General features: G+C 43.2%; 1 protein-coding gene across 1 annotated transcript in view; it reads left to right on the forward strand.

The window, feature by feature from the left end:
• The first annotated feature begins 14,785 nt into the window (after window positions 1-14,785).
• Window positions 14,786-19,001, forward strand: part of CTNNA1 (catenin alpha 1) — a 178,818-nt gene continuing 174,602 nt past the window's right edge. Inside the window, exon 1 of the mRNA XM_029941997.1 lies at window positions 14,786-14,864. The gene's annotated coding sequence lies outside the window, so the exon portion shown is untranslated. The remainder of the gene's footprint in view (window positions 14,865-19,001) is intronic.

The raw sequence follows: 19,001 nt of genomic DNA on the forward strand, positions 1-19,001 counted from the left end.
CTCTGTCTCTCTTCTGTCTGTCCCTTGTGGGATTCTCTCTTTGTCGCTCTCTCTTTGCCCCTCATTCACGCTCTCTCTCTCAGAAAAACAATAAATAAAATAAAATAAAATAGAACATGGCCAACAAAAGTTATAGGATGCAGAAAATGAGATGTCGATTGCTGTCAATCAAAAGGAAAATGACTCTTGATTTTGGCTCAGTTCATCATCTCATAGTGCATGAGTTGGAACTCTGCGATGGGCTCTGTGCTGACATTACAGAGCCTGCTTAGGACTCTCTCTTTCCCTCTCTCTCTGCCCCTTTTACCCTCACATTCTCTCTCTCAAAATAAATAACCTTAAAAAAAAAAGTTAATATCAAAACAACATGTGAAACAATACTTACTGCCTCCTTATCTCTCACCTATCATGGAAATTCTGTGACGGGCAGTGCTGCTGCTGTTGTTGATTACTAATTCAGATCTACTCAGGGAAAGGCCAAGCTTTCATATTTTTTTCTACATCACTTCCAAGACTACCTCCTTACTTCATGTTGAACCAACTGCACTCCTAAAAGGTGTCATGAGAGGATGCCAGCGTCATCCAGGGTGTCTTCCTGTTGCCTCAGGTGTCTTTAGGCTGAGAAATACCGATGCATGCACCAGTTACAACCGAGGGAGGATCCTCTTTGTGTTTGGCTTTACCTTGGGCCTGTGAACTCCATGGAGATGGAGACGCTACCATCCCTGCCCTCAGAGAGCTGAATGCTTGGCCAGTATTTCTAGTCTGAGGCTAGGGATTGGTTAGCTTCTCTCCTCTGGTAGGTTCCTGAGTATCTACTTTTTGAAAGCCTCTTCCCAGCCAAGACCTTGACTGGGCAAGGTCTTATCCACTGCTCAGTCTGAGTTGCTGCTGCTACACACACACACACACACACACACACACACACACACCTTCCTTAATCATTTTTGGCAGTTGTGCGCAGAGTCTGCTTCTCCTTAGACAATCAAACCTATTATTGGTATCCCCCTTTGCCTAGCTTCTAGCCCTATAATGCCTCTTAAAATTTCTTCTCTTTTGCCTGGTTAACTCCTTATCATTCTTCAGGTGTTGACTTAGATGCCACTTTCTTCAAGAAGCCAGGTTGGGCTGGGGAGCCCCACACTGACCCCACAGAGCGGTGTATTGTAATTGCCTGGCTATGTGCTTGGCTCCACTAGACTATATGCTTTCTGCAGTTGAGTGCTGTGTCTGTCTTATACCCCTTGTGCCTAGACAGGACCTGGTACTTGGTAGCTGTTTAATAAATATGTGTCAATTGAATGGATGAATGAATACATTCCTGAACTGTCAGTTTATAGAAACCAACCTCCCTAAAGTTATTTCCATCCAATTCATCCTGTGTTAGAAACCAGTTTCCTTAAAGAGAAACTGATATGCAGAGATAAACATCTAAAGAGATCTACCCCATAATGAAACAGTAACGATAGCAATAGTTGGAAATGATCTGGGGTAGTAGAATAACAGGTGAATTTATTTATTTTTATTAAAAAATTTTTTTAATGTTTATTTACTTTGGAGAGAGATAAAGAGAGCATGAGCCCAACACAGGGCTCAAACTCATGAACTGTGAGATCATGACCTGAGCAGAAGTGGAAACTTAACCGACTGAGCCACCCAGACACCCCTAATAACAGGTGAATTTAATTTTCTTCTTTTTACTGGCATGTGATTCTATAATGAGATATGTATTATACCAAAAGAAGTTTCAGAAAGAACATACTATGTAAAATGAGTTAATTTAAAAAATTTTAATCTTTATTTAATTTTGAGAGAGAGAGAGAGAGAGAGAGAGAGAGAGAAAGAGTGTGAGCTGGGGAGGGGCAGAGAGAGAGGAAGACACAGAATCCGAAGCAGGCTTCAGGCACTGAGCTGTCAGCATGGAGTCTGATGCGGGGCTCCAACTTCTGAACTGGGAGATCATGACTTGAGCCAAAGTCGGCTGCTTAACCAACTGAGCCTCCCAGGCGTTTCAATTTTTTTAAAACAATTTTTTAATGTTTATTTATTTTTGAAGGAGAGAGTGGCAGAGCATGAGTAGGGGAGGGGCAGAGAGAGACACACACACAGAATCCCAAATGAGGTCCAGGCTCTGAGCCGTCAGCACAGAGCCTGATGCTGTGCTAGAACTCATGAACTATGAGATCATGACCTGATCCAGAGCTGGATGCTTAATTAACTGAGCCACCGAGGCGCCCTCAATTTTTTTTTTTTTTGAGAGAGAGAGTGTGTGTGGGAGAAGGGTAGAAAGAAAGAGAATCTTAAGCAGGCTCCATACCCAGTGCTGAGAGTGGTGTGGGGCTTGATGAGAACTCACCTCATGAGAAGTGTCAAGAGTCGGACACTCAACTGACGGGGCCACCCAGGCACCCAAATCTTTTTTTTTTTTCTTACTTTCTTTTTTTTAAAGTAGGCTCCACTCCCAGTGCGGAGCTCAACACAGGGCTTGAAATCACAACCCTGAGTTTAAGACCCAAGCTGAGATTAAGAGTCAGATGCTTAACAGACTGAACCACCCAGGCACCCTGAGGAGTTCATGTTTAATGGATATGAAGTTTTAGTTTTTGAAGACAAAAAGGTTCTGAAGTTGAATGACAGTGTTGGTTGCACAACAATATGAATGTACTCAATGCCACTGATCTATATATTTAAAAATAGTTAAAATGGTAAACTTGGTCAATTTCATGTTATGTATATTTTACCACATGCACACAAAAGTTGCCCATCAGAGGAGTCCTGTGTTGGGCAGGAATGGTCTGGTTTTGACACCCTTACTGTGGGTCAGAGGCTAAGAGTGGCCCAGAACAAGCAAAGTGTGGATGCTGTGATGGGTCTCAAGGTGGCCCAGCTCTGCCCACCACAATGATTCTCTCAAAGGGAAATCTGAGCAGTGCATCTCCATGGTCACCACAGCTGTGTGATGCCTCTGGACTCACACCTGGTCCAAGAGGTATAGCCCTTTCTGGCTCTGTGATCATTGTCAAATTATTCTACTTCCTGGTGTGTGCCTTAGTTTCTTTATAAACCAGAGGTAATGATGTTCATTCCTACCTCCACTGTGTTACATAAATGAGCTAATATGTATAAGGTGCTTAGAACATCACCTGTCATAAAGAATTTGTAAGAATTTGCTAGTGATAAAGGCTCAGCGATAATGAGCCCGTTGATTACTTCCAAGGAGTCTCCCAACAACCACGAGAGACAGGTAATAATCTCTCCATTCAGAGGTGGGGAAATCGACACTTGGTGAGGCCACACAAACAATTAGAAAGGAGCCCTGAGGAGGTCATGGCTGCCCAACTTGAGTTCAGATCACATGCTAGGCAGTGCTGTATCCTGATCAGCCCTTTGCCTGTGGTGCCGGCTCTGGCTCCTTTCTGAGAGAAGGGTTCCCTCCTGGCCCGTCTTCAAGGACACATCTTCATCATCATCATTATCAAAACTTGCCATCATCTTCAGCATAATCAGCATCAGCATCATCCAAAAGGACTTTATTAAAACCACCTAATTACACATTCTGCTGTTCTATATTTTAAACAACAATAATTACACACACTTCTTGGAGCTTAGCAACTAAATCTTGGATGAGCATGTTAAGGGCTCCCAAATAGCGGAATAAAGGCACTGCTAATAGAGCAACTCATTCCTTGGGCAGGCTGCTGGACCTCTCTGCATCTCACTGATAGGATGAAAATTATTTTCCTTCCCCACAGACTGTAGTGAGGTAAAGTTTGAGGACATGCTTGGAAGGGTGGAAAGCACTGCGCAAACTGTAGCTGGCACTTTCCTGGGCTTCCTTGTTTAATCCTGCAAGAGTCAATAGTGAGCATGCTCCTGTACTCCTATCCATGGGAGTACATGGATGATGAGAGGCAGGGTCTTTTGGGACACACCCACCCTCTTTTGATCTGCATTGTCAGAATTTAACGTGATGTGATTTTCCTGGCTTGGCCCACAGGGAAGAGGCTGCCTCTCTGCTGTACATCTAGGTTTGTGACAACCCCTCCTACTATGGCCAGAAAAAAATGACCATGACTTCCATATCCATGTTTCTCTGAACCACATTTTCCTACCGAGTCAGGCAACAAACATTCATGAAGTGCCTCCTGTGTGCTGATTACTACCTTGTGTACTAGGGAGAAGGAGGTAAATGAATGCCTGCCTTTAGGAGTTCACAGACATGGGCACGTGGGGCAGATAGAGGTAAATGTCTCATTGCAATACAGTGATATGTGCCTTGACAGAGGTGTGCCCCAGGCTTGAATATCTGGGAGGATTTCAGCATTTGGAAGAAAAGGGAAAATAAGTGTGGGAGCTAGGAGGTTGATTGGTGGCCCGGAAGGGAGGAAAGTCATTCCAGGTTGAAGGAATTAAGGGCTATCATTAGCAAGGCAGGTCAAAAGACCTCCACCAACCTCCATCCCTCCAAAGCTTAGGGAATAATGCAGGGATGGAGTAGGAAGAAGATAGGCCAGGACTGTTCATTCATTCAGCACCTACTATGTGCCAGACATTGTTCTAGATAGTGCGGATAAAGCAGTGAACAAGAACCAAGCTGTCAGGCCACATCCTAGAGGGAGAAGACCAACAGTCAGGAAGTAAATAAGCAACTAATTTTGGATGGTGACATATGTTATGAAAAAAATACAGTGGGGTGAGGAGATAGAGAATGACTATCCAGCTACCTTAGAGTGGGTTGTCAGGGAGGCCAAATTGAAAGGTATCATTTAATTTGAGACCCGAATGATAAGAACGTACCACCACAGGGATGTCTAAGGGAAGGGCCCTCCAGGCAGGGGGACAGCTGGTGGAAGGGATTGATCCCAAAGGGCTCTGTAGGCCAGGCTAAAGTGTTTAGATTTTATCCTGTAACAATGGGAAGCCATGTAAGGCAGAAAGCATCACATTTTGGAAATACCCTGCTGTCCTGGGCCTTGGCCTCAAGGAGACACGGACACCTTCTCCCCACCCCCAAATCTAACGACCCCTTGGAGAGCAGGGCAATCAGAAGACATTGCCCACCACTAGGCTAAAATGGCTTTGGTCTAGAGAGCTAGGTGTTTGGCTGGAAATTGAAGATGAAAGCAAAATGCTGAGTGCAAATGATACTTGTCTGGGTGTGTGTGGGGTGGCGGTGGGGGCGTTGTCCATAGCCTCACCTTAAGCAAATTAATGAAAAGAATAAACCATATCTAAAGGGCCCTTGCTCTGTCCAGCACATTATGGCCCATTAGGCAGAGGAAACTGGGTTCCCTGGTGTGCCCAGTTCTGGAGGCCCGGATAAGTTGTTGTTTAGCACAACCAGCAGATGTCTTTTCATTTCATGGGTCCTGCTGGTCCTGGGCTGGGCTGTGGACAGTGGGAAGAGGCAGTAATAGGGTGGCCAAACTCATTTGCTAAACTAGCCCTCCCTCAACTCAGAAAGTTTCAAGAAGGATTTCCATGAGGACATAATGCCTACTTTCAGTAAGATCTGCTGTTCTAGATAAAGTATGTTAGGTTGTGAGGACTCAGCCAGTTTTCTCTTTGTGTCCAGAGAAGTTCCTAATACTTCATCTGGCCCAGTCTTTCTCCTGCTTAAAGTCCTTTGCAGTTTCTTGCTGCCCTCAAAATGAAGTTCAAAAGAGTAATTAGCACAGCATGATTCTTTCTGATCCTGCTTACCTCTCTATTCTCTTGAACCTTGCTGTGACTTGCTATTCTATAGCCCAGCCATATCGAACACCTTGTTTTTTTCCAGAATCCGCTGTTTTCTGTTGCCTCCATGTCTTTGCAAAGGCTGTTCTCTTCTCTTCTTCTGGAATGCCTTCTCTTCCCCCTGCAACTCCCCTCACCTGGCTAACTTCTGTTTATCCTTCAGGACTCAGCTTAGATATCAGAAACTGTTTCCTGATCCACCGAGCCAGGGCTGGCCCACAGTACTCTTCACTACTCTTTCCCCAGCTTTACTGAGGTATAATTGACAATCTTCCTCTCCTTTTTTACCTACTTAAAATACATACCTGCAGCTCATCTTTCAGGGCTCCTGGGCCCTCCCAGACTATCCCAGGCTCCCCTCCTATCCAGTCACATCATTTGTCTTCAATAGGTCATATCACAATGGGCAAGGATAGGCCTATGTGTTTAATTGATGTATCTCCTCCACTAATCTGTAAACACCATGGGGATATATGGCTTGTCTGCTGAGCTCACCATTTTATCTTAAGACCTGGGCACATAAGTATTTACTAAATAAATGAATGAATGAATTCTTCTGGGTTCCCATATCACATGGAGATTATTCCCAGCACAGCACTTAGCTCAGTTTAAGAGATTATGGACTCCTCTGTCTTTCTAATTGTCGTGTAAGCTCCTTGAAGGGAGGAACAATGCTTTTCTCACCATGTTTTCCAGTGATTGGCACATTGCCTGGCAATTAGGCACCCCAAAAATATTTTGAATATATGAGTGAATGATGATAGGCATTCACTTATGTTCCCTTACACTCCATTTTTCATACAGCAAAGTGACTATTTATTATTTATTTTTAATGATATAGGCTCCACTTCTAATGTGGGGCTTGAACTCACAACCCTAGATCAAGAGCTGTATGCTCTACAGGCTGAGCCAGCCAGGCACCTCAAAGTGACCTTTTAAAAATGCAAATCAGGGGTGACTGACTCTTAATCTTGGCTCGGGTCATGATCTCATGTTTTCTGGGATCAAGCCCCATGTTGGTGTGGAGCCTGCTTGGGATTCTCTCTCCCTCTCTATTTGCCCCTCCCCCACTCTCAAAATAAATAAATAAACTTTAGATAAATAAATAAAAATGCAAATCAGATCATTTTCACTCCAATTCTTAACCGCCTGGGGGCCTCCAGTTGCTTTTAAAGGATAACCCAAACTCCTTATCATCACCTACAGAGCCTTGCATGATTTGGCTCCTGACTACTTTTGTGGCCTTATCTAGTACTACTCTTTTCCTCATTTACCCTCAGTACCATGGCCGCCTTCTGTTACTTGAATACACCGTGCTTATTCTCATCCTGGGGCTTTTGCATATGCAGTTTCCTCCTCTGGGACATTTGGCTCCATCACCAGGCTCTTCTGGTCATTCAAGTCTATGCTCAAACACCGTCTTTTTAGTGAGGCCCTTCCTGACCTATTTAAATGAGCACACCTTTTCTACATCACTCTTAACATTTACCCTATCTGAAATCATATTGTCCATTTAATTGTTACATACTTACGGTCTTTTTCCCTCTCTAGAATGTAAATTTCGTGAGGGCTGCTCACTACTGTATCTCCAGGGTTTAGTACAATGTGTGTCATGTAATAGGTGCTCCAAAATATTTGTTGATTGAGCAAATGAATGGACAAATGAATATGATAATTGCCTTCTTTGATAGAGGGGCAGGTTTCTGCCAGGCTCCCAGGCAGACGGAAGAGTGATTTATTATGATTAAAGAAATAAAGAAGCTGGACTGGTAAGAATCCATGGAGGGAGCCAGGATGGACTGTAGGTTTGCCATGCTCCACTGTAGTCCGGGAGCTCCTGGGAATCCCAAGGCCTACTCAGCCCAGTAGAGTCCAGTCAACCCAGAACCAGATTCACTCTGGGTAAACAAAAAGCAAAGGCTGACTTGGCTTCCATTTTAAGTTCTCCTGTATGCAGAATGCTTGTATGCAGACCCATGGGAGCATGTAAAAATTCCTGGCAGATGTATCTCTCTGCTTTGTTCCAGTGGATTTTATTTTCCTCAAAGTTTCTTGGAATCTAGAAAAATTGTTGTCAGGCAACAGAAGCAATGAATGGAGACACATGACTCATTGACCAATACATCTGAGATCTAAAGTGTATTAGTTTAATTCCACTTATGCTACAATGCAGCAATTCTTATTTTGATAGCACTTTTCATACTCCTATAAAAATTTAAAAATGCCAGACAAAAAAAGAATTTTTAGAATAGTGAATACAAAGAACCAGGTTTTCATAATAAAGCCCACTGATACTCTTCAAGATAAGAATAAAGCCCATCCCTACTCCTCCATCCCCTCCCCTTTTTAAAAGACTTATTTTTAGGTAAAATTTTGCTTGGTTGTCACAGTCTTTAACTTTTTTCCTTTCAAGTTCCCATTTCCATTGTCATCAACAAAAATATGAACAGGAAAGGGGAGGGAAGTGTTTGTTTTTGTGTACACATCTTTGATCGTATCCTAGAGGAGAGAATCATAAACACCCGCTGCTGATTTTAAGAACTAAATCTTGATTTTACTTTCTGCAGGGAAGATAAATAGCATGAATAAAGAGAAACTTAACGTAAGTTTCATAAGTGTCAAGGGCTTTAGTTTGGTGTTTTAATTTTATTTTATTTATTAAAAAAATTTTTTAATGTTAATTTTTGAGAGAGAGAGAGAGACAGAGCAGGAGTGGGAGGGGCAGAGACAGAGCAGGCTTCAGGCTCTGTGCTGCAGCACAGAACTCAATGAGGGGCTCAAACTCATGAACCGTGAGATCATGACCTGAGCCAAAGCTGGACACTTAACTGACTGAGCCACCCAGGCACCCCATTTTTTTAAAAATTTAAAACTTAACCCACTGGAGGCACCTGGGTGGCTCAGACGGTTGAGAGTCTGATTCTGGCTCAGGTCATGATCTCCTGGTTTGTGGGTTCAAGCACCACATCAGCCTTTCTACTGTCCGTACAGAGCCTGCTTCGGATCCTCTGTCCCCCTCCTTTGTTGGCTTTTCAACAAAGAGTTCTTACAAGGCATTGATATTCAGAGGCTAAGTGGGGGTAGTTGAGTCTGGTTCTGGATTCTGGGGGATCAGGGTCCTAGCACTGCCACATATTCCCAGTGTGATCTGAGCCTCTGTTTTCTCATTCATAGAATAAGGAAAACAATAGTTACTATTTCAGGATTGTTGAGAGACTTGGTTGACACGTGAAGTTCTTAGCACAAAGCTTGGATTATACCAAAGACTTGTTAGCTATGCGCTATTATTATTTTCAGTTATAGAGTGCTAAAATAAAATTTTAAAGTTTTATTTACTTAAGTAATCTCTATGTTCCATGTGGGGCTTGAACTCACGACCCTGAGATCAAGAGTTACATGCTCTACTAACTGAGTCCGACAAGTACCCCTAAAGTAATTATTATTGTGTGAGCAAAGGAATTAATGAATTCTAAGTATACTTGACCTCACTTGTTTTCTGTCTAGGCTTAGACTAGTTATCAGTGTTTTCTCAACTCTAACTGCACATTAGAATCAACCTAGAAGATTTAAAAATTGCTTAGTCTCTACCTAGGAAGAGTTGAATCCCAGCTTCTGGTGGTGCCACCTTGGTATGATATATTTTCTTTAATTATACTTTTTTTTAGTTTATTTATTTATTTTTATTTTTTTAATGTTTATTTATTTTTGATAGACACATACACACACAGAGTGTGAGTAGGAGAGGGACAGAGAGAGGAGGGGCAGAGAGAAAGGGAGGGAGACAGAATTGGAAGCAGGCTCCAGGCTCTGAGTTGTCAGCACAGAGCCTGACCCATGGCTCAAACCCACGAACTGTGAGATCATGACCTGAGCTGAAGCCAGATACTTAACTGAATGAGCCACCCAGGAGCCCCTATTTTAATTTTTAAAAAAAGTTTTACTTATTTATTTTGAGAGAGAAAACACAAAGAGGGTAGGGGCAGAGAGAGAGGAGAGAGAGAATCCCAAGCAGACTCCATGCTGTCAGGAGGTGGTGCTTAAACCCATGAATGTGAGATCATGATGTAAGCCAAAGGCAGACACTTAACCAACTGAGACACCCAGGTGCCCTATTTATTTATTTTGAGAGAAAGAGAGAGAGAGAGAGAGAGAGAGAGAGAGAGATTGTGTGAACACGAGACAGGGAGGGGCAGAGAGAAAGAGAGAGAGAATCCCAAGCAGGCTTCACGCTGCCAGACAGAGACATGGGGGTCAATCTCAGGAACTGTGAGATCATGACCTGAGCCAAAATCTAGAGTCAGATGCTCAACTGACTGAGCCACCCAGGCACCCCTGGGTTCATATTTTAAAAAGATTTCCAGGATGCCTGGGTGGCTAGGTTGGTTAAGTGTCCAACTCTAAGTTTCAGCTCAGGTCATGATTTCAGGGCCATGAGATTGAGCCCTGTGTCAGGCTCCACATTGAGTTTGGCATTCTCTCCCTCTGCCCCTCTCCCCAACTTGGTGCTTGTGCTCTCCAAAAAAAAAAAAAGTTCTCTAGGTGATTCTAATGTGCAGCCAGAGTTGTGAGTTACTGAGCTACACAGAAATAAGGAATAATAGACAAAGCTTCTAAGACGGCAGGGCTTCACTGCTTTCCCCCTACCTGTTTGAAAAGAAATAGAAAGGCAACCAGGGCCATCAGACATTCATTTGTCTTTGACCCTCATGTGGTCCTACACATTGGTTTTACCTTGAGTTTTTACTGACTCTTTGTTAGCTTCCCCCAGGCTAAGCCAAGAGTCACTTTGATCTCTTCTATGGAACTTAATGCTGGTGGTGAGTGTGTGTGTGTGTGTGTGTGTGTGTGTGTGTGTCTGTGTTCATTATTTCAAAGCCACAACAAGAGATAAAGATTTTCCAACTTTTCATTCCAAAGCTGCCAGGCCAGTTCTTATCTTCATCACTTTTGGAACTTCACTCATTTGGTTTTACCTTCCTTAAGGACGGTTGTGAAGTGCCTCCCATGAGATAATATCCAGGAAAAGTGCTTTGCAAACTGGGAAGCTATTTAGCCAGCCCAATGGAGATAAATAAAAATAATGAAGTCCTCATAATGTACAGAGTCTCCAAAATGATCTCTGACAGTTCATCTTTATTGACATGTTGACATTATTTTGTGTAACATTTTAGAATACTCCATACAGCCTTGCTAACTGATTTTTTTGGTTGTTTTCCATTACATTCTTGGTGTGGTTTAACCCCTGTGATTATGTGCTCTATATTCAACAACCTGAAGTAAGTTGAAACCTTACCAAATGTAAGCTTCAACTCAAATGTCATCAGTTGACATTAGTGAACAATTTCTTGGCTTCACTGCCACTTGGTTTTCCTCCCATATCTATGGCTACTCATTCTTTCTGCCAATATTTTTTAAAGTTTTATTTACTTAAATAATCTCTGTACCCAACAAGAGGCTCAAACTCATGACCGTGAGATCAAGCTTTTCTGACTGAGCCAACCAGGCTTCCCTGCAAATATTTTTAAAGTGCATTTTAGGAGCGCCTGGGTGGCTCAGTCGGTTAAGCCTCTGACTTTGGCTCAGGTCAGATCTCACGTTCCTGGGTTCGAGCTCCACATCAGACTCTGTGCTGACAGCTAGCTCAGAGCCTGGAGTCTGTTTCTGGTTCTGTGTCTCCTTCTCTCTCTGCCCCTCCCCCTCTCACGTTCTGTCTCTCTCTATCAAAAATAAATAAAACATTAAAAAATTAAAAAAAACTAAATAAAGTGCATTTTATAGGGGCGCCTGGGTGGCTCCGTTGGTTGAGCGTCCGGCTTCAGCTCAGGTCATGATCTTGCATTCGTGGGTTCGAGCCCCATGTTAGGCTCTGTGCTGACAGCTAGCTCAGAGCCTGGAGACTGTCTTCAGATTCTATGTCTCCCTCTCTCTCTCTCACCCTCCCCTGCTCATGCTGTCTCTCTCTCTCTCAAAAAAATAAGACATTTAAAAAATAAAAAATAATAAAGTGCATTTTATGTTCCAGGAACTGTGCTAAATAACAGAAGCAGAGAAGTGAAAAAGTCAGACAAGATTCCTGTCCTCATGAAACGTAGAATCTAATGGAGGAGACAGCAAACAAACCAGTAGACAAACAAGGCAATTCTAGAGAGGGATGAGTGCTATAGAGAGTAGAAATAAGGTAATATGGTAGAGAATGGCTGAGGTGCAGGGGTGTGGTCAGGGAAGGCCTCTCCGACCAGACTATGTCAAAATTGGTCCTTAAGAATAAGAAGTGGAGGCAGGGAGGAATAGACAAAGCACAACAGATTTTCAGGACAGTGAAAATACTTTGTACAGTATTATAATGACATATGCATGTTACTACACATTTGTCCAAACCTCCTGTAGAATACACAGCCAAGACTCAAACGTAATGTAAACTATGGCTTTGGGTGATTTGAATGTGTCAATATAGGCTCATCAGCTTTAACAAATGTTACTACTCTAGTGGGGAATATTGATAATGAGGGAATGTGTGGATATAAGGTCTATATGGGAAATCTCTATCTCTCAGTTTTGTCATGAACCTAAAACCATTCCAAAACGAATAAAGCAGTTTGAAAATGGCTGAAAAGGCTGAGGAAAAATCAGTGTAAATGCTCTAAAAAGTCCAGCATATAAATAGACACTAAATAAAATATGTAATTAAAAAAAAAAGAAAAAGAAGGAGGCAAGATGAAGAGTTAGGGCAAAGAGATTTTCAAGTAGAGCATGCAGAAAATGACAAGGTCTTGAAAGGAAAAGGAGGGCTCTAGGGCCGCAGAAGGGAACTCAGTCTCCTGTTCTAGTTCTTCTTCCTCTTAAAAGTTGGTCTTGGGCCCCATCTCTTCTTTTCTCCAGGTGCAAATGGGTCCCATACCTCTAGCTCCACTCAGGGCCTTTCCTGAGTTCAGATTTGGATATATCATCTACAGGATATCTCTTGTTAGATGTTTGGTAGGTACCAAAACTAAGCATGACCGAACATAGCTCTTTGTCTGAATTGTTTTCCACCATTTCTGTACCTCCTTTACCTCTGGGGCTCTCTTCATGGTGCAATGGCACCATGATTTCTTCAGCTGATCAAGTCAGAAAGCTCCATATCCAATCTATTGGCAAGATTGTCCTTTTGCATAGGTCCCAAATCTATCCACTTTTTCCATTCACTAAACTTACATACTATTCTATATACAGAAAACCTAAAAGTCCTCTTAATTCCTCCCCCTGCATGTAATCACCATAACACTTTGCTGAGTATTCCTACATACTTGTAACCATTTACTCAACTGAGTATGTGTTATCTGCGAGGCACAGCTCTAGGTGCTGGAACCACAACAATGAATAGAGAAATTTACCTCCTTTAATAACACATTCTAATGGAAAAGACAGACAGCAAGTGAATAAATAATCATATAATGTATTAGGTGGTGACCAGTGCTATGAAGTACAGTAGGGTAAAGAAATAAAATGGAGGGGCACCTGGCTGGTTCAGTTGGCGGAGTATCCAAATCTGGATTTGGGTTCAGGTCATGACCCCAGGGTTGTGGGACTGGCCCCTCATCTGGTTCTACACTGATCACGGAGCCTGCTTAAGATTCTCTATTTTTCTCCCTCTGCCCTTCTCCTCCACTCATGTGCTTGCTCTCTCTCTCTCTCTCTCTCAAAAAACAAAACAAAACAAATTACAATTTAAAAATACCTTTAAAAAATAAGAAATACAATGGAGAGGGTAGGGGAGGGAAGTGGGTGCTAGTGGTGTTTTGTGAAGGGCAGTTAGGGAGTGTCACTTGGACAAGGAGACCTTTGAGATCTGAATGAAGCCATGGGGCGAGATAAAATGCAATGAGGGGAAGACCATTCCAAGCATCAGCAACTGGGAATTCAAAGGCCATGAGGCCGGAAGGTGCTTGACGTGTTATGGAAAAGTACAGGGGGCAGCAGGGTAAGATGTAGCGGAAAAGCCAAAGATAGGTCTGAGGTTGCTAGGCAAGATCTTGTAGATTTTATTTCGAGTGAGATAGGAAGAACTGGAGGGTTCTGAACAGATGATATGTTTTAAATGGCTTAGCAGCTATGAGAAAAGAGCATTAAAATGGATATGTATATGTTGTTCAAACATAAATAGGGTATTATGTGCACTGCTTTACAATCTGCTTTCTTCCAAAGTAAAATTTTTAAAAACAAAATATGATCATGCTATCTCTTTGTTTAAAATCCTTTGTAGTGTCCCCTTCCCCTCACAGTAAAGTGTGAAGCCTTATAAAGCCCTCTCCAGTCTGGCCTCTGCTTACCTCACCAGCTCATAAATCAGAGAACTTCTTTTCCTGGAATCGACTCAGGGCCTTCAAAGTTCCTTGTTCCTTGGTCTAGAATCAAACTCTTTCCTTCCCTCCCTATCCATTTTTTTCATTGTCTTTAAGGTTCCACTTATTCATTCTTTCTTTCATTCAACAAATATTTACTGAGGGATCTGCTATGTACCAGGCACTATTCTAGGCACCAGAGACATAGCACTGAATAAAACAGACAACAATTCTCACCCTCATGAGGCTTAAATTCTAGTGGGAGGCAGACAGAAGAAAATAAGCAGTTAAAAAATAAGTATATAAACATAAATATATGTATGACTTTATACGTCAGATGGTGATACACCCTAAGTAGAAATAAAAAGCAAGGAAAGAGGGATGGAGATGTTGGAGGAAGTGGTTGCAATTTTAAATAAGGTGGCCAAGAGGAAGCCTCCCTCAAACAGTGACAGCTGAGCCTAGACCTGGGGGAGGTGAGAGAGTGAGTCAGGCAGTTATTTGGAGGAGAGCATTCCAGGCAGAAAGGAAAGGCCCTAAGGGGAGAGCCTGCCTGATGGGTTCCTGGAATAGTAAAGAGGCCAGTGTGTCAGGGAAATGTGTAGGAGCAGGTGAGGTCTGCAGGCCCTTATAAGGACCTTGCCTTCTACTCTGGGTGGGATAGGAGCCATTGGAGGATTTTGGGCAGAGTAGGAGTGACATGTATGGACTTATATTTTAACAGGATTACCGCAGCTGCTGACTTAAGACTGTGGGAGGCAAGGGCCAAAGTAAGGAGACCAGTGAGGAGGCTTCTGTGAAATTCAAGTAAGTGATATTGATGGCTTGATTCAGGATGTTAACAGTAGAAATGGTATAAAATCCACACACATACACAGAATACATTTTGAAGGTAGAGGAACAGGATTTGTTGAGGAATCAGATATAACATGTGTGACGGAAAGAACACGGTCAAGAATGACTGCAAAGTTTTTGGCCTAAACAACTAAAAGAATGGAGTTGCCATTTAATGAAATGAGAACTGTGGGATCAGCAGATTTGGGCAGACTTGTAAGGAAATCAGTTTTAGATATATAGACCTATAAAGTGTGAAATGTCTAGATGCTTTACTAGGTATTCAAATGGAGGTATCAAGGAGGGAAATAGATATGGGAGTTAGAATTCAGGGGAAAGGTTCAGGTAGAGATATGAACCTGGAATTGACAGCATATTTAATGCCAAACGACTGGATGAGATTGCCAATGGGTTTATGACAGACAGACAAGGGGGTCCAAGGATGGAGTCCTGGGACACTCTATCATCAGTTCTTAAACTTTTTGGTATCAAGAATCTTCTAAACTCTTAAAACTACTTGAAGATCTCAAAGAGCTTTTGTTAATGTGAGTTTTGTCTATCAATGTTTACTGTATTATTACATTCTCATCAATAATATCTTTTAAAGAAAAAGGACAATGTTGTCTGAAACAAAAGGAAATTTAGGGAGAAGTGTCATTATTATTTGCATTTTTGCAAATCTCTTTAACTGTCTGGCTTAATAAAAGGTAACTGGATTCTCCATCTGCTTCTGCATTCTGTGTGATGCCATATCATACATCATGTCATCTGGAACACTCTAGTATACACTATGAGAGACTGGGAGTGAAAAAGGCCAATAATATTCTAATATTACTATGAAAATAGTTTATTACCCCCTAAAAAGGGACTCAGGAGTCCTTGGAGTGCACTTTGAGAACTGCTGCTTTAACATTTAGAGGTTGGGCGGATTTAGAAGGAATCTCTAAAGGGGAATAAGTTGCAGCCAGGGATGCTGGAAGAAACTCAGAAGACCCTAGTTTCCTGGAGGCCCAATGAAGATAGTGTGTCAAGAAGGAGACTGATCAAGCATGGAGGTCATCAGGGACCTTGATGAAAGCAGTTTTGGTGGAGAGGTGAGTGCTAAAGTATGACTTGTGTGGGTCATAGCATAAAGGTCACTTTCTTAGGTCACTGAACCCAGCCTAGGTTAATTTCCCCCCAAATCTACTTCTCTCTTTATCTTCACACTTGACTTTGTTTTTATAGTTTACCTGCTTTAATAGCTGTCTCTTCCATTACATTTTAAGTTGTGTGAGAGGATCGGGTAGTTTTATTCTCTATTGTGTTGTGGCTACCTGCGTCACCGTACAAAAGTGCCTGGAACACAGTGAATGCTCAAGTCTTCCCTGGTAAGGTTTTCAAGGTTTCTCAGAGGTAGAAAGCTGACTCCCTTTAGCTACAAGGCACACTGCAAGTCCCTTATCATATCCTTTTTGTCATTTGACCTTTCTCTTCTTAAAACAATCCTTGCACTTTCATCTTTAAGGCCTTTGCATTGGTATAACAAATGACCACGGACTGGGTAGTATAAACAATAGAATTTTATTTCTCATAGTTCTGGGGACTGGAACGTCCAAGATCAAGGTATCAAGCATGGTAACATTCTGGTGAGAGCTCTCTTCCTCTTTTCCTGGTTTATAGTCAGAGTCTTCTTGCTGTGTCTTCACATGGCAAAAGAGGCTAGGGATGTCTCTGGGACCTCTTTTATATGGGCACTGATCCCATTCCTGAGGGCTCCACCCTCATGACCTAGTCACCTCCCCCAAACCCCTCTCCTAATACCATCAGTTTTGGCATTAGGTTTTCAATATATGAATTTTGGGGGACACATGTATTAAACCTATAGTAGGGCCTTATGCTTAGAATGGCTTCATGAATGCTCTGCTGTCTTGAAATTCTTTTTTTTTTTTTAAAGCTTTTTTTTAAAATTTTTTTTAATGTTTTATTTATTTTTGATACAGAGAGAGACAGAGCATGAGAGGGGGAGAGGCAGAGAGAGAAGGAGACAGAACCAGAAGCAGGCTCCAGGCTCTGAGCTAGCTGTCAGCACAGAGCCTGACGCGGGGCTCGAACCCACGAATGTGAGATCTGACCTGAGCCGAAGCCGGAGACTTAACCAACTGAGCCACCCAGGCGCCCCTTGAAATTCTTAATAATTAAAAAATTTTTTTTAATGTTTATTTAATTTTGAAGGAGAGAGAGACAGTGTGAGTGGGGCAGAGGCAGAGAGAGAGGGAGACACACTCTGAAGCTGACTTCAGGCTCTGAGCTGTCAGCACAGAGCACGATACAGGGCTTGAACTCACAAACTATGAAATCATGACCTGAACCGAAGTCAGATGCTTAACCAACTGAGCCACCCAGGCACCCTGAAATTCTTAATAATTTTTGAAACAGGGGCCTCACAATTTAAGTAGCTGCTCCTCAGTGAGATGATGGATATACAAAGTTATGGACTATAATCCCTTAACTGTTCAAACAGTTGGTTCAAACAGATATTTATTGACTAATTACTATGTTCTGAGGTAGCCAAATGTGGTCGGGGGAAGCCATGGTCATTCCAGGAAGGGGAGACTACAGGAGCAAAGACTCTGAAGACAGAAAGAGAATGGGGGTGTAGTGGGGCAAGAATGGCTTGTTAAGGTCTGTCTTTCTCTTTGAAGTTTGTTCTCTCCTTCATGGTCCTATTGCGCCTTGTCCACATCTCTTACCCAGCAGAAGAGTGCTTTGAATTACCGTGGGCACATTTACCTGTGGATGTTAACTTGGCACTGTCTAGGGGATGATTACTGAGCTGGGTCCTGGATGGAATACAGGTTTTGTTTTCCAAGAGTTTGCATTTCCTGGGGGAGAGGGAGATGTGAGTAGTAAAGGGTAAACATGTTGTGGGAGTCTCCCTAGTAGCCTATTCAGGGCTCAGCACCAAGCTGGCAGTGGGTATTGGGTCTTTCCTTATTTTGGATTTCTAGGCCAATACTGAAATCAACCTTGTTCATCATCCCAGGATGAAGCAGTTGAAACCTTTAGGGTTTTTTTAAATATCAGGCTGATAGTGAGTATGTAATTGTTTTGTTTGTTTTTTGTTTTGTTTGTTTTGAAGTTTTTTTAGAGCATTCACCAGGAAGATAAGGAAGGATGGGGATAAACATTCCCTAAATGGCTGGAGGGGTAGGGATAAAAGCCTGGTACATCGTGTGTGTGTGTGTGTGTGTGTGTGTGTGTGTGTGTGTGTGTGGATAAACATTCCCTAAATGGCTGGAGGGATAGGGATAAAAGCCTGGTACATCGTGTGTGTGTGTGTGTGTGTGTGTGTGTGTGTGTGTGTGTGTGTGGATAAACATTCCCTAAATGGCTGGAGGGGTAGGGATAAAAGCCTGGTACATCGTGTGTGTGTGTGTGTGTGTGTGTGTGTGTGTGTGTGTGTGTAGGGGGCAGTCTCAGGAGGGGATGCTACTGTAACATGTTCCTGTCCTTCAACAGGAGAGATCTTGGCTTCCTCATCTGTCAAGTAAGGGGATGGGTTAGGTGACTTCAAGGAGGCCTTCCATCTCACCTTATAAAGTCCCGAGAGTCGGATTCTAGTTTCACTCCGCCTCAACCTGTGAGGCCAGTTTCCTTCCGTAAAATCAGCGGGTGGGCCTAGAGTACTTTTCTGTAAGCCTGTTACTCTAGAGCACCTGTGGCATTCCTCAAAGGAGCGTCCCCAGGACTGCGTCGCCACGCCGGGTCCCAGAGGCACCGTCACGGGGGTGGGGCCGGCGCGGGCAGCGCCCTGAGACTCACCTGTGCGCCGAGCGGTGACTCACCTGCCCTCCCCAGTTCGCGGGCTGTTCCAGGAGTCACCGCTCCTCCTTCCTCTGGGAGGGGGGGGGTGTCACTCCTGGTCCGAACGCCCACTAGGACTCTAGGATGAAGTAACTCAGGGGTAAAGGGCGGAGAGCAAGAGGTCCTCCTGAGGGTCCCGGCCCGCCGTCGCCAGCATTTCTCGGTCGGGGCCTCACCCCCAAAGTGAGGGTTTGGAAAGCGGGGCGCCGGCGGGAGGCGCCGGGAAGAGCGCGCCGGAGGGAGGTGCTGGGAAGGGCGGGCGGG

The sequence above is a fragment of the Suricata suricatta genome, chromosome 6, assembly GCF_006229205.1.
Source record: "Suricata suricatta isolate VVHF042 chromosome 6, meerkat_22Aug2017_6uvM2_HiC, whole genome shotgun sequence".
Taxonomy (NCBI): domain Eukaryota; kingdom Metazoa; phylum Chordata; class Mammalia; order Carnivora; family Herpestidae; genus Suricata; species Suricata suricatta.